Raw genomic sequence first — 25,569 nt, 5'->3', positions numbered from 1 at the left:
TCTCCTAGAGAGATCCTTTTAACACTCAGACCAGTTCACTCCTCCTCTCAAAACCCTCCCAGGGCTCCCTTGGCAAGTGGCCTAAAGTCCACGAGGCCCCACGCCATCCACCCTCTGCCTCCACACACACTCAACTCCTATCACTGCCCCACCACTCAGCCCACGCCAGCCTCACTGGGCTCCTTGCTGTCCTGGAAAGTGTCCTGCCCCAAGCCTGTGTCCTGCTATTCTTCCTGCCTGGAATGTTCTACTTCCTTCAGAGATCTCTGTGGCCCGAACTGTATCTTCTCAGGCCTTCCCTGACCACCTTATCCCTTCCCCAGCACTTCCCTCGCCCTCACCTTGCTGTCTCCCCAGCACTTACCAACCTCTGACATACAGGTACTTGCCTCTTGTCTCCCCGTCTTCCTCCACTGGACTGTGAACACCACGAGGGCAGGAACCTTGTGTTGTGTTTTCACTGCTGCGTCCCAGGCCCCCAGAGCCGCCTCATGTACTAGGTGTTCAGTACATTTGCATCAGATGAAGGAAGCTGCTTCTGCCCCACCATGTGCTTCGAGAACCTTGCAGCTACTTAGGGGCCCACGTGGATCCTCCAGGCTAATCTCCCCATCTCAAGATTCTTAACTCAATGCCATCTGTAAAGTCTCCTTTGCCATGTGCGGTAACCTTCACAGGTTCCGGGGGTTAGGACATGGGCGTTTTGGGGGACCATTATTCAGCCTACCGCAGGCAGGAAGGGCAGACCTGCTCCTCAGCCCTTTTGCATTGACATCTGTCCGCTGCTGGGTCTGTAATAGAGGCCTCCTACCCACCCTCCTGAGCCTCTCCCCAACCCCAGCTTCAGGGGCTCCTGACCAAGTGGTACCCCTTCACCCCAGGCTTTCCCACAGCCCCAGGTAGCTGCAGGCCCCGGCTTACACCTGCTTCTTCCTGCTAAGGCTGAACCAAGCTGGGCAGGCTTAGAACCATCGTCACAGCAGCCAGGACAGTGCCACGTCCTTCAGCTTGTTTCAGGGGGAATGTGGAGGCAAGAGAGGGATGCAGGGGTATAGATGGGTGTCCCTAGGCCTCTTCTGTCCTTTTCCTTCTCATCTTTCACCCCCTGCTTCTTCTCTCACGCTGGACACACTCTGATTTTCTTCTCTTGTTTTCTATCCTCCTCCACCTCAGCTAGCAACACCCAGTGGCAGTGAGCACTTTCCACACTCAGTGCACAAAGGAGAGGAAGTTCGCTGAGCCTTTGCTACTTCTCTCCCTCGTGCACATACACACACGTGCACACACACACAGAGGAATCATATGCTGAGTCATATTCTGAACAATGTTTGCCAGCAAAAGAGGCCGAGGTCATGGACCCCACCCCAGCCCAGCCCTGTGTGATGATAAGAGCTACAGAGCCAGAAGGGCCAGCCCCCAATGCCATCATCATCCCTGACTGGCCGTGAGACCTGACCTGCAGACACTCGATGTTCTCATCTATAAAATGAGGATAATATCCCAAATGGAATGGCTTCCCCAATCTGTGGTCCCCAGAATCTTGGCATAACTTTACAAAATACTCTTGATGTAGAAGAATCTTTGTAACAACTGCACAAGGAAGAAACAGAGATCACGGATGCAAGAATCTCTTTTAACACCTGTGACAATTTTGTGGCTATCCAAGAGTCATAATTGGTTCAGACAGGGGGGGACGCCGTTAGCAAAGACTAATGAACTTCAGAGGAATTCTAGTTTGGCTAACTGGTTGAATCATTTATTCATCAAGAATTGGGATAGCTGGTAATAACCAAGTTCTGCTATGCAAGGGAAGAGACATTTAAATGTAAAACATGATATTAATGTAAATGTAAAAACAGGATCCCTTTCCTTGGGCTGTCTAGTAAGGGAGGTACACCTCTAAACAGGTCATTATAATGCAGTGGGATATGTGCTAACAGAACTCTGTGTACCAGGGGCTGGGGCAGAACAGTGGGGGAGTAGCCAGCTCTTCCTGGGGCTGTTGGGAAGGTTGCTCACATCCCAAGCCAAGCTTGGAAGGTGAGGAGGCAATGGCAGGAGAACAAAAGGGTGAAGCGAAATGAAAGCAGGGGGGCAATGCAGGCATACCTCAAGAAGCAAGACAAATATCAAACCACCTAACCTGACACCTAAAGAAGCTAGAAAAAGAACAAACAAAACCCCAAACCCGGAGAAAGAAGTAAATAATAAAGACTAGAACAGAAATAAATGATACAGAAACTAAAAAAACCAATAGAACAGATCAGCGAAATCAGGATCTGTTTCTTTGAAAACATCAACAAAATCGATGAGAGAGAGAGAAAGAGAGAGGACCCAAATAAACAAAATTACTAATAAAAAAAAGGAGATAACAACCAATACCATAGAAATAAAACAATTGTAACAGAATTGTAACCTGCATGCCAACAAATTGAACAACTTACAAGAAATGTATAAGTTCCCAGAAACGTATAACCTACCAAAACTAAAGCAGGAAGAAAAAGAAAATTTGAACAGACTAATCACCAGCAATGAAATTGAATCAGTAATCAAAAAAACTCCCAACAAACAAAAGCCCAGGACCTGCTGGCCTCACAGGCAAATTCTATCAAACATTTAAAGAAGAGTTAATAACCATTCTTCTCAAACTATTCAAAAAAATACAAGAGGAAGGAAGACTTCCAAATTCATTCTGTGAGGTGAGTATCAGCCTGATACCAAAAACAGATAAAGACACATCACAAAAAAAGAGAACTACAGGCCAACATCTCTCATGAATATAGATGCAAAAATCCTCAACAAAATATTAGCAAACTGAATCCAACAATATATTTTAAAAACCATACACCACAATCAAGTGGGATTATTCCCAGGATGCAAGGGTGGTTTAGTATTCACAAAACAATCAACATGATAATGTCACATCAATAAGAGAAATGATAAAAACCGTATGATCATTTCAATAAATGCAGAAAAAGCACTCAACAAAGTACACCATCCATTCATGATAAAAACTCTCTGCAAAGTAGGTCTAGAGGGAACATACCTCAATGTAATAAAGGCCTTTTATGAAAAACCCACAGCCAACATCATACTCAACGGTGAAAACCTGAGAGCTTTTCCCCTAAGGTCAGGAAAAAGAAAGGATGTCCATTTTCACCACTTTTATTCAACATAGTACCGGAAGTCCTAGCCACAGCAATCAGACAACATTAAAAAAAAAAAAAAAAAAAAAAGGCATCCAAACTGGTAAGGAAGAAGTCAAATTCTCATTATTTGCAGACGACATATCATATATAAGAAACCCTAAAGGCTCCACCAAAAAACTACTAGAACTGATAAATGAATTCAGCAAAGTCTCAGGATACAAATCAGTGTACAGAAATCTGTTGCAGGTCTATACATGAGTAATGAAGCAGCAGAAAGTGAAATTAAGAAAACAGTTCCATTTACAATTGTACCAAAAGCAACAAAATACCTAGGAATAAACTTAACCAAAGAGGTGTCTGAAAACCACAAAACACTGATGAAAGAAACTCAATACGACTCAGAGAAATGGAAAGACATTCCATGTTCATAGATGCGAAGAACTAATATTGTTCAAATGTCCATACTGCCCAAAGCAATCTACAGATTTAATGTAATCCCTATCAAAATACCAATAGCATTTTTCACAGAACTAGAACAAATGATCCTAACATTTGTATAGAGCCACAAAAGACCTCAAAATAGCCAAAGCAATCTTGAAAACAAAACTGAAGGTATCACAATTCCAGATTTCAAGTTATATTACAAAGCAATAGTAATTAAAACAGTATGGTACTGGCATAAAAAAAGACAAATAGATCAAATGAATAGAACAGAAAACCCAGAAATAAACCACAAAATTATATAGTCAACTAATCTTTGACAAATGAGGAATGAATATACAATGGGAAAAAGACAGTCTCTTCAACAAATGGTGATGGGAAAACTGGACAGCAACGTACAAAAGAATGAAACTGGACCACTTTCTTACACCATACACCAAAATAAACTCAAAATGGATCAAAGACCTAAATGTGATACCAAAACCATAAAAATCCTTGAAGAGTACATAGGCAGTAATTTCCCTGACATCAGCCAAAGCAACATTTTTCTAGATATGTCTCCTGAGTCAAGGGAAATAAAAACAAAAGTAAAGTATTGGGACTTCATCAAGACAAACAGCTTCTGTGCAGCAAAGGAAACAATCAACAAAACTAAAAGGCAACCTCCTGCTTGGGAGAGGATACTGGCATATTCAATAAAAGGTTAGTATCCAAAGCATACAAAGAATTGATACAACTCAACACCAAAAAAAGAACAAAACAAACAAATAATCCAATTAAAAAATGGGCAGAAGATATGAACAGACATTTCTCCAAAGAAGACATACAGAGAGCCAACAGACACATGAAAAGATGTTCAACATCGTCGTAGACTCTGGGTCTGGAGTTCTCTCTTGTCCAGCAAGAGAGGGGAGGCAGGATTAAAATGCGAGAGAGGCTAATGTCCTGGAGGAGACAAGAGCCCTGAGTAAGTGTCCTTGCTCAGTTTTTATTAGGATCAGAAGGCTTACAAATGTGATGAACGTGCAGAAAGAGACAATGAAACCGTGAACATTAACTCATGTGGGTGGGAGAAAGGGGATTTTGAAGATATGGGGTGTTAGGGGTTTGGGTCAGTACAAAACAAAATCCAGGCACCAAGGATATGGTTGTTTATGGAAGGCAGGAGGCACCTCATCTGTTTATCTTAGCTTGCCTAGGGGATAGACTTGATAGTGCCTGCTACCTCAGGGTCAACAAGGCACCTTTCTTTTGCTAATTAGCTCTGCTCTGGGCAACTTCTCCCTCCTGTGGTCTATAGCCCGTTTACTCGTTTACCTATTTTGGTCCTTTCCTCCTGTGAAAGCAGCTTTCTGCTATTATACTAAGGGGCTGGAGGAGTGGGGAGGTGAGGGGTGCTTCTGCCCTGACGACCTAGATCTTGATAAACGATTCTTATGCTTTCATCCTGAGGCTTCCTATTCATTCCTATGTGCCTTGTTAACTCAGGGAATCCCTAAGCTTATTCCCCACACATCACTGTCATCAGGAAAATGCAAATCAAAACTCTAATGAGATATCCCCTCACACCTGACAGAATGGCTAAAATCAAAAACACAAGAAACAAGTGTTGGTGAGGATGTGGAAAAAAGGGAACACTCTTGCACTGTTGGTGGGAATGAAAGTTGGTGCAGCCGCTGTGGAACACAATATGGAGTTTCTTCAAAAAATTAAAAATAGAGCTACCCTATGATCCGGGAATCACACCACTGGGTGTTTACCCAAAAAACACAAGCACAGTAACTCAGAGGGATACCTGCACCCCTATGTTTACAGCAGCGTTGTTTCCAATAGCCAAACTATGGAAGTAGCCCAAGTGTCCACCAACTAAAGAATGGATAAAGATATGGTACATAGTCAATGGAATATTATTCGGCTATCAAAATAAATGAAATCTTGCCATTTGCAACAACATAGATGGAGCTAAAGAGTATAATGCTGAGTGAAGTCAAGTCAGAGAAAGACAAATACCATATGATTTCACTCATATGTGGAATTTAAAAAACGAAATAAACAAGCAAAGGGGAAAAAAGCAAACCAGGAAACAGACTCTTAATAGAGAACACTCTGTTGGTTACCAGAGGGGAGATGGGGGCGGGGACTGGGGATGGGGATTAAAGAGTACACTTAACATGCTGAAAAACATAAAATGAAATTAGTGCTCGCTTTGGCAGCCCATATACTAAAATTGGAACAATACAGAGAAGATTAGCCTGGCCCCGTACAATTCGTGCAAATTCATGAAGCTTCCATATATTTGCGTCATTCCCCCAGCAAACTGCTACCCTTTGCCGATTAACTCAGAGGAAACAATAGGAGTCAAAACACAACATGCCACACTGAATGATGAAATTGTGATATTTCGCTAGAAAGAAATTTTTTTAATGAAATTAAAAAAATAAAAAGAATCTCAGGTGATGGATGGGCACACGGCATCAGAGGTCGGGGGAACCCACAGCATCCAGACCAAGCCTTGACCAGAATCAGCCCCAGCTTTCACAACAGTGTGGCACACTGGAGCAGCCCCAGACCCTCTCCATTCTCCACTCCTCGGACCCCCACCACAACCCACAGGGGCCACAGAAGGGGACTTTGGGGCTCTTTTACCTTGTTTTACCACACGCTGATAAGGTCAGCATCGTCCTTTGAAGAACTTCCGCAGTGGGTGCAGGCTTGGACGTCCCTTGTACTGCACCTGAAAGTACAACGCTGCAGGTGTCTGACGTCCTAATGTAGTTCTGCCTTTACAAGCCAAGTAGAGACCGGAAAGCGAGGCTGAGGCGAGAAGAAAGTATCCTTTCTAAGTTCATAGCTATCCGATTATTAGCATAATTGCTCAGCACCTGGTCCTCAGGTTAATTGTGGGGGTGGGGCCTAAAATAATGTAAGGAAAGCACATAATGAGACTAAAGACCAGTTCTGTCCGCACTTGCTGCCTGTGGGGTGACCTTGTATGGTCCCCTGAGGTCATTGAGCCTCAGTCCTGAGTTAACCCGCTGACGCGACCACCTCATGATACCCAGATGCAGTAACGCGCATGAAAGGATAGGACACCATAGAGATGTTTTATGTAAAAGAACAAGACAGAATAAAGAAAACAAAACAAAATCGTTTGTCAGGTGGTATATTAGCGTCCTAGGCCAGCATAACAAAGTACCGCAAACTGAACGACTTAAAACAACGGACATTTATTGTCTCTGGTTCTAGAGTCTGGAAGGCTAAAATCAAGGTGTTGGCAGAGTCCTGCTCCCCCTGAAGGTGCTAGGGAAGGAACTGCCCCATGCCTTTCTCATCTTCTGGTGGCCTCAGGTATTCTTTGGCTTGTAACTACATCACCCCAATGTTCCATGTTCACATGGCTCTTCCCTATGTCTTCACATTATTTTCCCTCCAGGTGTGTCCGTCCATTTCTAAAATGCAGCTGGGGAGGCGTCTGGGTGACTCAGTTAAGCATTCCACCTTGATCTCAGCTCAGGTCTTGATCTCAGGGTTGTGAGTTCGAGCCCACGCCTAGTGTGGAGACGACTTTAAAAAAAGGTGGGGGTGGGGGGTGCAGATAAAATGCACCTGGGATTTTGGTTTTATTCGAGTATGGTGAGCCAACAGATCAGGGGATGATTGCCATTGAAAACATGGTTTGTGGGGCACCTGGGTGTCTCAGTCGGTTGAGTGCCCAACTCTTGATTCTGGCTCAGAGTATGATCTCACATTTCGTGAGTTCAAGCCCCACATGGGGCTCTGCACTGACAACGAAGAGCCTGCTTGGGACTCAGTCTCTCCCTGTCTCTGCTCCTCCCCCGCTTGTTCTCTCTCTCTCTCTCTCAAAAATAGATAAAGAAGCTTTAAAAAAAAGAGTACTCATTATGGTTTTCACGGGAAGGGAGGAGGAAGGCAAGGTGAGCAAGCTGAGGAGGCTTAGGATTGGACAGTTAGAATAATTTTGGCAAGCTCTGGGCCGTGGGGATGGTCTCTAGATGGCTAGTACTTGGCCTCAAGGTGACTAGGAATATTCCCTCCTGGGATGTGAGAGCCAGATGGAGGAGGTGAAGTGTGGGCTCTGGAATGCTTAGTTTGCAAGGCAGGTCTCTGTGTAAGTCCCTTGCTATCTCTGGGAATTGGCCAATCATGGGAGGGCAGCTTCACCCCAGTCACTGAAGCTTCAGATGTCAGAGCATCAAGAATCCAGAAAATAAGAAAATACAATTAATACACTCTGTGTCCAGGGGCACCTGGGTGGCTCAGTCAGTTGAGCGTCCGATTTCGGCTCAGGTAATGATCTCGTGGTTCATGGGTTCAAGCCCCGCGTCGGGCTCTGTGCTGACAGCTCGGAGCCTGGAGCCTGCTTCGGATTCTGTGTCTCCTTCTCTCTCTGCCTCTCCCTGGCTCATGCTCTCTCTCTCTCTCTCTCTCTCAAAAGTAAATAAACATTAAAAAGAAAGTTTTAAATATACTCTGTGTCCAAATTTCCTTTTTTATAAGGGCAACAGTCATATTGAAGTAGGGCTCACCCTAATGACCTCAGTTTAACTTGGTTACCTCTATAAAGACCCTATTTCCAAATAAGACCACTTTCTGAGGTATTGGAGAGTTCAACATATCTTTTTTACAGGACTTAATTCAACCATACAGATGAGGAACAGTAAGCTTTTTCAGTAAAGGGCCTGATAGTGAATGTTTTAGGCTAGGGGGCCATAACTCCTCTGTCACAACTATTCAGTCGCTGTTGTAGCAGGAAAGCAGCCAAAGACAATATGTAACTAAATGAGCATGGTTGTGTTGCAATAAAACTTTATTTGCAGAAACAGGCAGTGAGCCATACATGGCTCACAGGCCATACTCTACCAACCCCTTGATAGAGACAAATTTTCAAAACAAGAAAAAATGAGTGTAGATAGCCTTTCTGAGAGAGGGGATTCAGCCAGAGAAACAGAGGTCAGGAGCAAAATTTGAGTCCCCAGAAGTATTAGGGGTGAAGTCAAGGCAGGTCTAAGCCCAGGGTCTAGGCTCAGGCACGTGTGTTCAAAATGAGAGAAGACAGAGCAGGCTGGACCCCTCACAGGTGCTAGGCACTGATCCTACAGAAAGACCGAATGGCTTTGCCAAGATCCGGGGGTAGTGGAGGCCGGAAAACAAACACAGGTGATCTCACTGAGGCGGAGTTTGTAATCACGAGCTTACACACCTCCCAGGCCGGGGGTCTGACTCCGGAAGACAAGACTATGGGGGGCTGGGCATCTCGAGGGCCAGAAAGCCTGGACAGAGATTGTGGAGAGCAGAAACAGAGTCCATAATGTCAGGCTCGCCACTGAAACTTGTTTGGGGAAGGGGCTTTAGAAATACCCTCCCCACAAAAGCAGCCAAAGATGGGGCACCTGTACTGAGTTCACAAAGGCTCTCTGAATTGTGTCAAACAGCAATTAATAAGTAAACACTCAGGGTTGCAAAGAAACATAAACAGAAAGGTCAGGATACTAAAGGCAAGTCGCTAATTGTGCTTGTTTAGCAGTATCATAAAACTTTACCCTCATTGGCCTGTCATCCTCACACCTCACTGAAAATCCATTAAAACAATGGCTGGGCCATTAACCCTGACTTGCAGGAAAAAGCTTCCCTTGGGCACAGTTTTTGACTAGGGTCCTTTCATTAATACTTCGTGTAATTGCTCGCTTGCGAGCTGGATAATTGTGATTACACACCACTATTTAAATACTTAAATATGGAGGGCGAGCACCAGAGACTCTATCTTTTCTTTGCATCTTTTTAATAAATACAAGGGCAATCACCCCCCTCAGGCAAGATAATGTATTAAAACTTGAATTTTTAAAACAGACAAAAGTCCGATGGCTCCACTTACAAAAGAATTTGCCATAGGATTTCCTAAATAGTGAGCTCACAGAGCAATCAAAACTGTTTGATTTACAAAATTTCAGTTTGCTAGGGTTATTTTCCATCTTCCAACCCGAGCACAAAGGGGGTTTATGTGTATATGTGAGAAAGAAACATGACTGCTACTAAGCACCCTAGTGACTGCTGCACGAGAGAGCTAAAGGCTCGCATTTATAAGCAAGGTGGCCAGAAGGCATATTTTAAGGGCACCTTGAAGATCAGTCTCAAAGCCCGGGATAGGGCTGTTGACCTGCCCGGACATGCAAGGCAGATAGGGGAGCCACGGGGGTCACCAGTCAGAGAAGAGCAGGTGGAGAGGCCAGACTGCAATCTGGAGCTACTACAGATAGACCTGCCTCCCGTGTGTACAGAGGGGAAAGCCCTGGTTACCGCCATTCCCTAGCCGTACACGATGAGACAAACCTACCCAGCACCCCTTCAGACACGGCCTGATGTAAAGCTCGGGGGAACATTAAAGACTTTGCCGATAAAACAGTGGCTTCTCTTTCAGGATTCCATCGGCTTCCATGGCTCTGCATTAAAAACCAACCACATGAAATTGCAATATGCCATCTTGCAGGTGTGTGGCAACAAAGTCTGTAGGCTCAGTCGAGTAGTAACTTGTGACTAAGGATTGCTAAGAAATGGGTTTTGCTAACGATTACTCTTTGAGTTGTGGTTTTTAGAGTAAATCCACGGCTACCCCCTCTATTGGCTGCACGCTCGCTCGCTTGCATTTCCTGATGCTTCCGTGAGGCAGACAGAAAGGTGTAGCAATGACGTGGTGAGCCGTGCCCAGTAGTCTCCCCACACAAGCATAGTTCCATTTGTGGCCATCAGTTGTCTAAGCGAGAAGAAAAAGCCACCTGGTCTGCTGGCTCCCAGGATTTAATGCACACACACCACCAGTAAAATGTGCACATGAAGCGTGGGGCGCTGGAGAGAATTGCAAATGTTTTATTTGCAAAATAAGAACACTTGATCAATAATCTGTCATCTGCTAAGACCAACATATTAACACCGACAAGGTCAGAAGGAGAATCTCCATGCATTCCCTCCCACAAGACAAGCATTACATTCACCTTATATATTAAAATATATGATTCACATTTTTCTCATTTTGCTGCAGATTGGTGAAAATGTTCCTTGGGAAACTACAAACATCAGTGCAATAACAGGGACAGACAGAGTGACAGAGTTTGGAAACCATTCCCCAGACCTTTGCTGTCCAATTCAGTGGCCACTAGTCACATGGGGCTATCGAGCACCTGCATTGTGGCTGGTCTGAACTGAGGTGGGATGTCATTGTAAAATTCACACCAGATTTCAAAAACATAGTACAAAGAAATGTATGTCTTTTTATATTGATTACATGTTGAAATGATCGTTGATGGGGTTTCAGAGCGGTGGGGGTCTAGAGCTGACAGCCAAGAAAGAATTCTTGAGACATCTTTGGGGCCAAAAGGTGATTTTATTAAACCATGGATAGGGACAGGACCCATGGGCTGAAAGAGCTGCTCTAGGGTTGTGAAGAGTGCCTGGTTATATACTATGGAGCTGGGGGGAGGTAAAGGCAAAAGAGAGGCCTCCAGAAGGACTTTCATATGCTAAAGGGACCCATTAAGACAGTAGGGGGTTCCTAGAGAAATGTGATACTCTGTGTACCTCCAGTATTTGTCAATGGGCTGCAGGTTATAAGGAAATTTAATTTTACCTACCATTTTCTTCTCGCCTTTGTTCCCCACATCACTGTGGAGGGGAGGGTGATGTTGGGGCTCCAGGAAACTAAGTCTATAGGTTTTTGGAGATTAGGCCACTGTTAAGATTGCCTTTTTCTTGTAATTTACTAAGACATTTGTAAACTGATGGAGACTCTTGTCCTGTGTGACTGTGATCTCTATCAGTTAACCATTGGTTTTTCCCCTTTCCTTTGTTCTTGAACAGCCAGGAGTGCCTGAGGAATATCATACTTATCCAATGGTGGGGGGGGGGGGGGAGCATTTGCAGTGTATCAGCTTACCTTATGCTCCCTCGTCAATAATATTTTGGCTATATTAATACATCATTAAAGTGAATTAAACATGTTTTTTACTTTATTAAAAATGAGCCTACTAGAAAATTTTAAATTACTGTGTGGCTTACATTATATTTCTATTGAACAGTGCTGCCTAGATGGTTAGCCTCATTTGGAGAATATTCTATGCCATGGAGGTCGATTACAGCTTCTGAGTGTATGTATATATATCTTATATATTTGGCATTAAAGCACCAAATAAATAGGACTTGGATTGATGTTTCTACACAGGGCAGGGAAGTTATGACTATGAGAACATTAATATGTTCAAGACAGACTGGTCCTCGGGCGATTTTACTTGCTGTTCCAGACTATACATTTAATGCCCATTGTGGCCACAAGAGGGCAGTAGCGTATATAAAAATGTGAGCTTTTACCCAACTATTAACTGTGAAAACCCCACAGGCAGAACCATTACAAGGCAAGCATTCAGTAATTATTAGAGCTGATCCTTTCCCCCCCTCTTAAGTGCCATCTGCCCTGGGAAGAGGAAGAGACCACAGAGCACTGGAAGGCCCTTAAACTATGAGGCTCAGACAAAGCAGCAAAGCAGGAAAGCCATTCCATGTGAGAGATTTCATATTCAGAGACAGATGTTCAAAACCCCAGGGAGTAGAGTCAGATTTACCTTCCTGGCTGTGCTACTAAGAAAGTGTGTGGCCAAAAGCAAGTCACTGGGTCTCGGTTTCCTCTGTGACATGAGGTGGACTGAGATGAGCTTTAATGCACCCTCCAACTTCACCTTCCTTACTTTCAAGAGTAAACTCTGCAGGCCTGATGTTATTGTAGATTTAATGGGAAGTCAAAGTGAGCAGTAATTCAAAGACTTGCAGGGACAATGGTACTATAGATTCACACCTGGAGGCCCCCTGTGCTCCAAACACTTAACAATAACCGATAAAATACAAAAAATTTTAAGTCAAAGACTTACTCAAAAGGATGCACATCTCCAAAGATCAGAACAGCAGGGACATGGCACTGTAAGCTGGATGATGCTGTGGGATCATGAGTCTCCAGGGCAAGAAGCAGGCAGAGGTGGTGAGGAGCTTTTCTGTTATGGTGAGATGGGGAATACCACATGAGGAGGTGTTCCCAAACCAGGGACCGTACGGGGATCCCACACCCAAGAACCAGGTACATAAAATGCATAACTGCTTCCAGACCTGAGACTTACACCAAACTTCTTAGCCCCACATGAAGAAGAACTGGTTCCCTGGCCCAGTGACGGGATCAGCAGCACTCCCACGTTATGACAGCATTGACACCAGAGCGGACACTAGGAAATCTGGTTCTAAGCTGGGGGCTATGAAGACCAAGAGGAAGTAACTGTAAAACCACAGTTTGGGGGGATGAGCATGAGAGATCAAAATAACAGATAATAACTCCCCCAAGAGAAAGACTAAGAAAGGCAGCCAACACCCAAAAAGCAAATAATCCAGTTAAGAAATGGGCAGAAGACACAAATAGACATTTTTCCAAAGAAGACCTACAGATAGCTAACAGGCACATGAAAAATGCTCAATATCACTCATTTTCAAGGAAATACAAATCAAAACCATGATGAGATACCACCTCACACCTGTCAGAATGGCTAACATTAACAACACAGGAAACAACAGCTGTTGGCAGGGATGCAGAGAAAGGGGAGCCCCCTTAAACTGTTGGTAGGAATGCAAACTGGTATAGCCACTCTGGAAAACAGTACAGAGGTTCCTCAAAAAGTTGAAAATAGAACTACCCTATGACCTGGCAATTGCACTACTAGGTATTTATCCAAAGAATACAAAAATATTGATTTGAAGGGACACATGCACCATGATGTTTTTATAGCAGCATTATCAACAATAGCCAAACCATGGAAAGAGCCCAACTGTCCATTGACTGATGAATGAATATAAAAGATGTGATATATACATATACAATGGAGTCTTACTCAGCCGTCAAGAAGAATGAAATCTTGCCATTTACAATGACATGGATGGAGCTGGAGTGTACTATGCTAAGTGAAATAAGTCAGTCAGAGAAAGACAAAGACCATATGATTTTACTCATTTGTGATATTTAAGAAATGAAACAGGTGAACATAGTGTGGGAAAAAACAAGACAGACAAACCATAAAACAGACTCTTAACTATAGAGAACAAACTGAGGGTTGTCGGAAGGGAGGTGCATGGGGGATGGGCTAAATGGGTGATAAATATTAAAGAGGGCACTTGTGATAAGCACTGGGTATTATATGTAACTTATATGTAAATTCTACTCCTGAAACCAATATTACACTATGTGTTAATTAACTAGAATTTAAATAAAAAATTGCAACAAAAAAAGTTGACTGCCTACATGAAACTTACATTCTAGTGGAAATGACAATTACTAAAAATTATATAATATGCCAAGTAGTAACAAGTGTTATGAAGAACTGTTGAGAATCCTCAAAGATAGAACAGAATGATTAACAACTATATGTAAAAACAAATTATGAAACAACAAATATGCAAAATTTTAAAAAGCAAGTAATAAAAAGGAGACAATTGAAATGAAAAATTATAGATTTTGAAATATGTAAACTCAGTAGTGTTGGATAAACACTAAGAACTCATAATGAAATACAGAGTCATTTATTAGAAGGCAGTACTAAAGAAATCACACATAATGCAGCACAAAAAGAGAACATGTTATATATATATATATATAGTTAAGATATATGGAATGTAGAATTATAGTGGTTAAGAGGCATAGAATGTAGACTGGCAAGCACCAACATACAGCTAATATTAATTAAAAGAAAAGAATAGAAGAAATGTGAGAGAAGTGATACCTACACAGATAATACCTGAAGTTTTCCAGTATTAACATTAGAATTCAGTAAGAATTCTAGATATGGATATATAGGAACTTGTATCTTCATTATGATGTATTTAGGTGCCCACACATCATACTGAAACTACAAAACATGTAAGGATAAAGGAAAAAGTCATACTTGAGAAAAATAAGACTGTCTACAAAAGAAAGAAAATCTGATGGTAGCAACATCATCAGCAACAGTTGCCAAAAAACATGGAACTCTTGCAAAGTGCTGAAAATTGCCAATCAACATAGGATTCTATACCCAGCTAAAATATAGATTTTTTTTTTTCAGGCACTCAATAATTAAAAGAAATAATGGCCCATAGGTCGCAGGTAAAAGAATTAGTAAGGAATGAAATCACAATGGAAATTACAAAAATTTGGAACAGAACAACAAAATCACAACATATCTGAACAACAGTAACAATAATGGCTATGATATGTTGCTTCTGGCTTTGCACCAAGAATTACTTTAGAAATTTCCCAAGTAGTATATCTCTAAGCCCTCAAAGTCAGGAAATGAACTGGGTATTAATAACTCCTGTGTAAGGATGAGAAAACTTTCTGGTAGAACAAAATAATCATGTTGCTATGGACTAAATGTTTATGTCCCCCCTAAATTCATATGTTGAAGCCCTAATCCCCAGTACAATGGTATTAGAGGTGGGACCTTGGAAGGATAATTAGGATTAGATGAAGTTATGAGGCTGGAACCCCCATGATGGGAGTAGTGTGACCTGATCAGAAGAGGAAGAGACCCCAGTGCTTCCTCTCTCTGCCATGTGAGGATATAGTAAGAAGGTAACCATCTGCAAACCAGGAAGAGGGCTCTCACCAGAATCCAAACATGCTGGCACCCTGGCCTCAGACTCCAGAGCTGTCAGAAATAAATGTCCACTGTTCAAGCCACCTCCTCTATGGTATTTTGTTATAGCAGCTCAAGCTGACTAAGACACATGCATAACAGTCTGGGTCTGTACAAAGATAGGGAGGCAGCCAAAGAAGCAAGAAGGCAGGTATAGATGGGTTTTACTGACCCTTAGGAATAAGAATAGGGGGCCTGTGCCAGAAACAAATAGATGTTTGACAGGCAGGAGGGGGAGGCAATTTAATTCTCAAGTATTTTTTTTTTTTTAACGTTTATTTATTTTTGGGACAGAGAGAGACAGAGCATGAACGGGGGAGGGGCAGAGAGAGAGGGAGACACAGAATCAGAAACAGGCTCCAGGCTCTGAGCCATCAGCCCAGAGCCTGACGCGGGGCTCGAACTCACGGACTGCGAGATCGTGACCTGGCTGAAGTCGGACGCTTAACCGACTGCGCCACCCAGGCGCCCCCTCAAGTATTTCATGCTGGCGATGCCCCTTTGCCCTACTCTCCTTCGTTCTAGGCCCCCTGAGTTTGCTCCATTTTAAACACTACAATATCAGGAAGACCTGCCCAGCTTTTAGCCTGGACTGGATTTCTTTTTGTGTGTGTGGGTTTTTTGTTGTTGTTGTTGTTTGATGTTTTATTTATTTTTGAAAGACAGCACAAGTGGGGAAGGGGCAGAGAGCGAGGGGGATAGAGGATCCGAAGTGGGCTCCGTGCGTGCAGCGGCAAGCCCCGTGCGGGGCTCGAACTCACAAACCGTGAGATTATGACCTGAGCCGAAGTCAGATGCTCAACCGACTGAGCCACCCAGGCACCCCTGGACTGGGTATTCAAGCTGTAAACAAAGAGGCATTTACAGGAAACAACCACACACTCGGACTGAGGCCCCCAAGCCTGGCTGCACCCAGAAATCTCCTGAGGAGCTTTCAAAGATACCAATGTCTTCCCCCCAAGATTTGCATTCCATTGATCTCAGGTGCTACCTGGGCAATAAGATTTAAAAAAAAAAAAAAAAAAAAAAAAAAAGTACTGTCGTTCAACCAGAGCTGAGAACCAATGGCCTAGAGGTGGGTAAGATGAAGGAAAATGTTCTTGCTGAATGTGGTGACAGGGACTTATCAGCCTCTTCAACCGCCAGGACCAGTGCTTTGGCAAACCTCACTGGCTACTGTTCTGACACCTTCAGGAACTGGTTCCCCTTTCCTTTAAGGAAAAGTGTCCTCTTCTCTGAAATCAGAAAAGAGGAAGCATAGAGCATTTGTCAGCAAAACTAACAATCTCCCCGAGTGGAGGAGGGGAGTTGTCTCTTCCCTTGGCATGGACAGAGTTAAGGCCAGCAGCCTAGAATAAGGGTGGTGTGGGGAAACAGTTTGGTTCCTCCTGTGCACGGCCTCACAAGGAAATGACCCAGACGACATACGATCTGTGAAACCTCATCCCCTGGGGTCTAGAAAGCACTTCCCCCTCCTCCCCTCTGCCCCCTCCCTCTCTCTTTGCTCCCTCTCTCCCTCTCCCCACCCCCACTTCTGTCCCAGGGTTCTCTAAATCCTGAGCTGGCCCTTCTTCACACGTCCCCAACTCCCCCAACTCGCACCTCACTAGGCAGGCCCCCAGCAGCCCCAGGCCTCTGGCCATTGCTCTGCTCCTTGCCGCCCACATACACCCTCATCCATGCCATCCCTGCCAGCTCAGGGTCCTGGGCGCTCAGGTCCTTAGCCACTACCCAGGGGAACGCCTGAGTTTTCGGTGGGACCTCTGTCGACCACCTGCCCGTCTCACAGAAGGAATTCGTCCTAAGTCACCTGCCAGGTGTTGACTGAAGCACCTTCTCAGGTTTGTGACTCCCAGTCCGCTGATTGTACAAACCCCACCTCCTCAGCAGACGCTGCAGGTCTTCCGTTGGCCCCGCCCTGTCCCTCCCTGTCACCTATCTGCCTGGGCTTGGGCTGTCCACCCCACACACGAGGCTGCCGTCCCCCCGCTTCCTCTCGGGACTGACTTCAAACTTCAAACTGACTCAAACCTACTTCCTGCTCTCTTCTTCTGAAAATTCCTTCTTCCTCCCACCCCTGCTCCCCCTCTGCGGCCATATCTAGGTCCTCAGGGCTCTCCTAGCACGTGAACTCTCTGCCTTGCCCGCCTTCCTCTCTCTTCCCCCTTGATTTCATCTTGGGCCCCTAGCAGGAAGCAGAAACCGAAAAGAGCCATGAGGTGGCTGTGCCCAGTTTGTCACTGGACTCGCCCCACCGTGCCCACCCAGTACCTAGCAGGTACCTAGGAAAAGGAAGCTGCTGTCCGAGCAGCCCAGGAAAGAAAGAGCATTCTGGCCAAGAGGGACGGCCTGCTTCCTGACAAGTGTCTGCCACTCAGACATCCCCAGGGGCACACATATCACCCAGACCTCGGGGCCTGTCCCACCTGCCAGGTAAGTTCTTTCCTTCACTGGACACAGAGGTACAGCCTTCTCAGGGCTCCTGGGGAAGTGGGCCGCACAGACAGGTAAACAAGTGTGACCACATAGGGAGCGGACATTTGCCATGAAGCAGAAGGCAGTTGGGGGGAAGGCACTGAAGCGAGAGGGAGCCTCTGTGGCACCCAGGCAGCTGGAGCCTCACTCTCCAGACTGAGGCTTCTGGCCATGGTTCCCCCTCACCTCCCCTCGGCCTCAGACTCTCACACTCTCTCCTGTGCCTGCAGCTGGGTCCCGGTTCTCTACCCGCCCCTCTGCTTTTCTCTCTCTGGCACTCTTTCACCCCTGGTCCCTTCTCTTCCAGCTGTCGCCACCTAACTGCACCCCACATCACTCCTTTCTTCTGGGCTGCATAGCCAGCCGCCTCCTGGACTTCCCCCCACGGTCACAGCCCTACCTCCAGCGCTGCACAAGCACAGCGTCTCTCCCCACGAACTGAGTACCCCCCATTCAGTAGCCCAAACACCATCCCTTGGAGCCATCATCCTTGACTCACCCTGCCCGAACCCAGGCTGCTGTGAGACCCTGTCTATTCTCTCGTGTCCTTCCTGCCCACTCCTACCCTACCTTCCACTCCCACTGGGGATACTGAGTCCAAGTCCCAGCCTCTCACTGCACCTAACCTGTTTCTCCCAGAACACCCTTAAGCACAACACGCTAGCCGCCCACACAGGGCCGCTAAAAAGTCATCCTGGGATGCTGCCTGGTATATGTTGCTGCCCATCTCTCAGAAAAACCTTCAGTGTCTCCATTGCCCACAGGACTACGCATCCCAAGATGCTCCCCCTTCAGCCTCTCACCTCCTCCGCCTTCCTACGTCCTCCTTCCTGCCCTCCTACCTCCCACCACTCAGTGACTCCACCAAATTTCATAAGGCCTCTGGGCTTTTGCTCATGTTGTTCCCCTTCCTGGAATGCCTTCTCTTTCTCTCTATTGGGTGAGTGAAATCCTTCCTTTACAGCAGGATCAAGCTCTACCTTCTCTGGGAAGCCTTCCTCAGAGCCCCAAGCATCAGCGTGCCCCTCCCCAGGCACTGTGGCCGTGGCTGTCAGTGGCACTCCCTCCATCAGGGCACCAGCTGCCTTGAGAGTCTGAATAGTTTCTCTGTGCACAGTCCTATCTCGACCATGCCTTTCACTGAGCTGGACAGCCAGCACCAGTGCTGGGCTGTATAGAACAGAGACTCTCGGGAGCCTGGGTGGCTCAGTCAGTTAAGCATCTGGCTTCAGCTCAGGTCATGATCTCACCTCTCATGAGTTCGAGCCCCTCATGGGGCTCTGTGCTGACACCTCGGATCCTGGAGCCTGCTTCAGATTCTGTCTCCCTCTCTCTGGCTGCTTCCCAGCTCATGCTCTGTCTCTGTCTCTCTCTCTCTTTCTGTCTCTCTCTCTCTCTCTCTCTCTCAAAATTAAACTTAAAAAAAAAAAAAGAGGCTTTCTATGGGATTGTGCTGATGGTACGTGGCAGGTTCTGGTCAAGAACTTGCTGCCTCCATCCCCCTCGCAGAGACTGGTTTTCAAATGACCAGAGGCCCACTCCTTCCAGTGATGCACAGGAAATAGGATGCCGTAATGAGAGGAAAGGTGGCTGCTCGGTCCCATCCCCTCCAATCAGAAAGTACCATTTATGCTCAGAGTTCAGCACTGAGCATCACAGGGGGTCCCCAGGAAGGAAAATAAGACAGGTGCCCCCGTCTTTCAGGAAAGGGAGTGAGAAAGATCCCCCCTCCTCTTGGGCTTAGAGCCAAGTTGACTTGGAAGTCCTCAAGGGGCCACACCTCCCCTCAGAGACAGAGGAGGCCACATCATAAACCCCACTCACCTGATCCAAGTTCCCACTGGCTCATTCCCACCCAAAGGTCCGAGAAGCCTCCCAGGTCTCTGCTGATCTGTCTCGGGAGGCATGGCAGACCCCCTTTCCGGGTCTCAAGTCGGAACATGAGACAGAGTTGATAAATGGCCACTGACGCAGTGGTTGCTGCAGGTCGCGGTGCTTGTGTGGGTGTTGTGTGGTCGCGCAGATGGTGTGGTTGCGACTGCTGTTGTGTGCTTGTGTGCTTGCTGCAGTTTACCGTAGCGATTGCTGATGTTGGTCATACGGCCCTACAGTGTGGTGGCTGCAATTGTGGTTGCTGGGGAGTCTGCGTTCATCGTGGTTGTGTGGACGTTGCAGGTATTCTGACCACTTCATCACAGCCTGAGGAGGAGGCCAGCTGCGGGGAAGGTGGCCTCTTGTCACCTGACACCATCTCAATTCCCGGCACCCGGCTGAGCCCAGGCAAAAGGAAAGGAACAGGCAGAGAAAGGAAATCTTCTCCGGGTGAGCGGATGTTGGAAGCAAGAGCCTCTCCAGCCCCACAGCCCCTCCTTCTTTGGCTGCTGGTGATGCCCCAGCACAGTTATGCAGGCCACTTACCCAGAGCTAGGCGAGGTCCAAGCACTTGAAACCCTGAAGGCTCGCCTCTGCACAGCACCACCTCTGTTCCCAAGGATACTTTCCTGTGCAGAAACATCTGCACCACCAAAAATAGACCTTGCCCCATCCCCCCTGCCCTGAGGTTGTCAAGCAAGCCTGGCCAGACAGTGCTGATAGCCCTCAGGCAAAAATCAAGCAAACTTCTGTCGTAGGGGGCATATGGGAAGACATGTCTCACCTCAGATCACAGTAGAGACCCAAGTAGAGGGCCCAGCCTGATGCCCATCTGATGCCCACCTCTGTGATCTTGGACCCAAACTCAGCATGAGGCAGGGCAGGCTGGTTCAGCCCTCCACTAGGCAAGACCTGGGCATCTCCTTGCTCACCTCCACCCACCACTGTTACGAAGGCCCCATGAGGGATTCGAGTCATACTGAGGCTATGTGGTTTCCCCAGCATGGCAGGCAGAGACACTCAGTTCTTGGTACCCGGGATGGAACTTTATATCTGCCTCAGGGAACCTGGGTCCTGTGCGATATATCCCCTCCCCTGAACTCTGTTCCCAATCAGAAATGTAATTGTTTTAAATGTATTAGTAGATAATACTCCACATGGTCCAATAGCCAAATGCACAAAAGGGAATACAGTGAAATACACTATATACTCTCATATCTTTCCCTTAGCCACCAGAGATCGCTTATGAATATGCAAATATGCACATGCATCCATATAAAGAAACATGGCACGTGGGAAGAGGACAAACCTTGGAGCCAGACTGCCTGAGTTTGAGACCCAGCACTGCCCAATACCAACTGATACATGACCTTGGGCAGCCTCTCTGTACCCCAGTTACCCCCATCTGCAGAGCACGACACAATCATAGTACCTTCTTCATAGGATGGAGGTGAGCTTAAACAACACATAGGAGCTCTCACTGTAATGGATGTTCTTTTCTTTCCTCTTTTACGGAAACGATATGCACTGCTTTGCACATAATAGTTCTACACCTTATCGTTTTCACTTCCTAGTGGATCTGTAGCTCATTCCCCTGTTAGTACATAAAGAGTTTCCTTGGTCTATTTCAGGGTTGCATAGTATTCCATTGGCTCAGTGCACCATAATTTATTCAGATGATCCTTCTTGGATGGACATTTTGGTGGTTTCCAATATTTTACTCTTACAAACAATGCTGCAATGAATAACTTTGTACATACTTTATTTTGTCCAAAAGTGATTAGGATAAATTCCTAGAAGCAGAACATTAGCCAACTGGTATATATGTTTGTGACTTTTTGCCATCCATAAATGTTGCACAGATTCAACATCCCATAAGCAACATATAAGACTTTCTGTTCCCCAGGCCTGTACCAGCAGAATGTATAAATTTTTTTATCTTTGTCAATTTGGTACGTGGAAAACAGTAAATGCTATTTCTCTGTAGTTTTATTTTATAATATCTCTTATTACACGTAATATGAAGCATCCTTTTATAAAATCATTTGTTTCCTTTTCCGTGAACTCTCTGTTCGTATCTTTTGCCTACTTTCTTATTATATGGTCATTTTTCTTATTGACTAGTGAAAGGTCTTTATATGTATTATTATGTATCACCATACTTTTCCTGGTTTAGCATTCCTCTGTAGAATTTGCTTGCTGGCTTTCCATACATAATTTTTAATGCAGAAGTTATCCATTTTTTTCCTTATGACGTTTGTATCTTATGTCATACTTTGAAACTTCTTCCCCATTCCAAAATAGTTATTAGATTACTTCTTTTTTTAATGTTTATTTATTTTTGAGAGAGAGGGAGTGTGAGTGGGGGAGGGGCAGAGAGAGAGGGAGACACAGAATCTGAAGCGGGCCCCAGGCTCCAAGCTGTCAGCACAGAGACCGATGTGGGGCTCGAACCCACGAACCATGAGATCATGACCTGAGTTGAAGTCGGACACTTAACCGTCTGAGCCACCCAGGCTCAGGCCTAGATTGCTTCATAATCTCCCACAGTTTCTTATTGCACTTGAAAAAATTTAAATCACTGAACTTTCCTGGTATGTTTCCTGATATAAGAAGTGAGGTATAGATCCAACTTAATTTTTTTCCAGATGGCTACTCAGTTGTCTCCACACTATTTATTGAATAATTCATCTTTTTTCCCAATGATTTGAAATGCCACCATTATCATAAACTAAATTCCCAATAAGTTTTGGTCTATTTCTGGATTTCCTATTTTGTTCCAACTGCAAGATGTCCTACACTATTTTAATTACTGTAGCTTTATAATATGCATTATAGCATCTAGGGCTAGTTTCCCATTCACTTTTCACCTTCTTTTTCCATATGAACTACTTGTTTTTTTGCGATTTCTTTTAATTTGTAGGTTAACTAAGGCAAAACTAACATTGAATATGTCATTGACTATGATGTTGATTCAGATTGAGGAGAATTATATTTTTTCAGAAAACTATCCAATATATCAGGCTTTACAAACTTAGGGGTTTCCGAAGACCACCGTCAGGTTTGACAGTTTGCTAGAAGGACCCACAGAACTCACTGGAAGCTGTTGTACTCGTCGTTACAGTTCATTACAGTGAAAGGATTAACGCCAGCCAAGGAAAGAGGTGCAAGATGCGCCAGGCAGAGTCCAGGGAACTTCTGAGCACTGAGCCTCCAGCCTTCCTGATGGACTCACGGACAGCACTGCTCTCCCCAGCGGGCACATGCAACCATACAGAGTAGTGACAGATAGGGAAGCTCACCTGAGTGTCCAGAGTTTCTCCTGGAGCTCAACCACAAGATGGGACTGACTGCCCATGGAGCTGACGTTTACAGCAGAGCAGGGATAGAGTGAATAGCATATAACCCAAAGCTCCTGTCCTGAATCACATTGTTAAACTGTTTCGTGTGGCCTGAGAGCCGCGCCCCCCCCCCCCCCCCATCCCAGTAAAGAAAGACATTCTTATCAGGCAGGACATTCCAAGGTCCTGGAGCTTATCTCCCAGGAGCCAAGGAGAAAGGCCAGAGCTCTCTTTGAGTAACGTCAGGTTTTTTTTACAACACAAGTTTTTAAATATATTTACATGGAGTTGAGTAATATAGTCTCTAAGGTTTCTTTTAATTCTATTCCTCTGTGGTTGTTATCCCCTTAGCATTTCTTTTTTTGTGGCTATTTCCTTCTTTTCTCTTGACAAAGTTATCTGACAATTTATAATTCTCTTCTTTTTCCTTTTTTATACAGGCTTCACACCCAGCATGAAGCCCACTGCGGGGCTTGAACTCATAACCCTGAGATCAAGACCTGAGCTGAGATCAAGAGTTGGACACTCAATTGACTGAGTCACCCAGGCACCCCTAGCCGACATTTTATAAATCTTATAAATCTTATTGCTTTTTAAAAGAATTAGCTTTAGGGCGCCTGGGTGGCTCAGTCAGTTAAGCGACCCGCTCTTGATTTGGTTCAGGTCATGATCTCACAGTCATGACATCGAGTCCCGAGTGGAGCTCTGGGCTGGGCGTGGAGCCTGCTTGGGATTCTCTCCCTCTCCTCCGCCCGTCCCTTACCTGCTCAAGCATGTGCATGTGTCTTCTCTCTCTCTCTCTCTCTCTCTCTCTCTCTCTCTCTCTGGCAAAAAAAAAAAAAAAAATAAAAAAAAAAAAAAAAGAATTAGCTTTAGATTTAGTTATTAGCTACTTGTTATAATTTATTAATTATAAAAATTTTGTTTTATAATTTATTCATTTCTGCTTTAACATTTATTAATTTCTTCCTTCTGCTTTCCTTAGGTTTATGGCCTTTTTTCTAACTACTTCAGTGGGATGCGTATTTCATTTTTCATTCCTGTTTAATTTTTTATTAATTTATTATTAGACTATGTGTATTAGTCAGGGTTCTCCAGAGAAACAGAATCAATAGGATACTGATTTATATCAATATAAAACAAATTTATGGGGCACCTGGGTGGCTCAGTCAGTTAAGCATCCGACTTCCCCTCAGGTCATGATCTCGCAGTATGTGAGTTCGAGCCCCGCCTTGGGCTCTGTGCTGATAGCTCGGAGCCTGGAGCCTGCTTCAGATTCTGTGTCTCCCTCTCTCTCTGCCCCTCCCCTGCTCATGCTCTGTCTCTCTCTGACTCTCAAAAATAAATAAATATTTAAAAAAATTAAAAAGAAATATATAAAAGAAATTTATTCTAAGGACTTGGCACACGCAATTACAGAGACTGAGAAGTCCCAAGATTGGCAGACAGCAAGCTGGAGCCCCAGGAGCACTGGAGGTGTGAGTCCTAGTACAAGTACAAGTCCAAAGGCAGAAGAGGATGATGTCCCAGCTCAAAGACAGGCAGTCAGAGAGAAAGAATTCTTTCTTCACCTTTTATTCTAGTCAAGCCTTCAACAGATTGGATGGGGCCCACCCATACTGGGGAGAACAATCTGCTTGGCTCAGTTTGCCAATGCATATGTTAATCTCATCCACAAACACCCTACAGAAACACTCAGAATAATGTCTGACAGAATAGCTGGGTCCTATGTGGGCCCTGATCCTATGGCCAGGTCAAGTTGACACAAAGAGTCTCACTATGCATTCTTCTCTGGACACTGCTTTAATTGTATCTTTTATGTTCTCAGAAGTTATATTTTCACTATTGATATTTCATATGTAATCATTCCATTGTGATGTCCCTTGTAGCTTACAGCAGGGATGTGGGTTTTTTTATTTTTATTTTTTTAACATTTACTTATTTCTGGGAGAAAGAGACACAGTATGAACAGGAGAGGGGCAGAGAGAGAGGGAGACACAGAATCGGAAGCAGGCTTCAGCTTGTTAGCTGTGCTGACAGCTCAGAGCCTGAAGTGGGGCTTGAACTCCCCAGCAGAGAGATCATGACCTGAGCTGAAGTCGGACGCTTAACCAACTGAGCCACCCAGGCACCCCTATAGCAGGAATGTTTTGCTACTAAATTTAGACTAAGCCATAAGTACAATGACTTTCCCTTTTGTATAAAGTTGACTGATTCTCACAGGCCAATACAAAGGTGAACCAGGACCTCCTCAGGGCCCAGATGTTGCTTTGAAAGGATTCTCTAAGGGGGCACCTGGATGACTCGGTTAAGTGGCTGACTGTTGGTTTTGGCTCAGGTCATGATCTCATGGTCGTGGGATCGAGCCCCATGTTGGGCTCTGGGCTGAGCGTGGAGCCTGGTTAAGACTCTCTCTCTCTCTCTCTCTCTCTCTCTCTCTCTCTCTTTCTCTCCCCAACCCCCCCCGCCTCCCTCCCACTCACACATTCTCCCTCTCTCTCAAAAAAAAAAGTGTAAAAAAATAAAGAGGATTCTCTCAGAACTTGAAAAACCTCATTTAAATATCAATGGAAACATGTA

At 45.1% G+C, this 25,569-nt stretch overlaps 1 long non-coding RNA gene and 1 pseudogene across 4 annotated transcripts in view; one reads left to right on the top strand and one right to left on the bottom strand.

The window, feature by feature from the left end:
• LOC121011804 (uncharacterized) overlaps positions 1 to 25,569 on the bottom strand; it is a 68,040-nt gene that overhangs the window by 16,384 nt on the left and 26,087 nt on the right. For 3 of the 4 annotated variants that reach the window (XR_005781773.1, XR_005781771.1, XR_005781770.1), the window contains 3 exons: positions 20,195 to 20,277; positions 19,601 to 20,046; positions 6,237 to 6,404 (listed from right to left, as the gene is read on the bottom strand). This is a non-coding gene — a long non-coding RNA (uncharacterized LOC121011804). The remainder of the gene's footprint in view (positions 1 to 6,236; positions 6,405 to 19,600; positions 20,047 to 20,194; positions 20,278 to 25,569) is intronic. The other variant, XR_005781772.1, reaches the window with a different exon arrangement.
• Positions 5,788 to 5,888, top strand: LOC121011941 (uncharacterized; annotated as a pseudogene).

This window comes from Herpailurus yagouaroundi, unplaced genomic scaffold, assembly GCF_014898765.1.
Source record: "Herpailurus yagouaroundi ecotype Mexico unplaced genomic scaffold, PumYag 195, whole genome shotgun sequence".
Classification (NCBI taxonomy): domain Eukaryota; kingdom Metazoa; phylum Chordata; class Mammalia; order Carnivora; family Felidae; genus Herpailurus; species Herpailurus yagouaroundi.
This window is presented reverse-complemented; position numbering and strand designations above follow the sequence as displayed.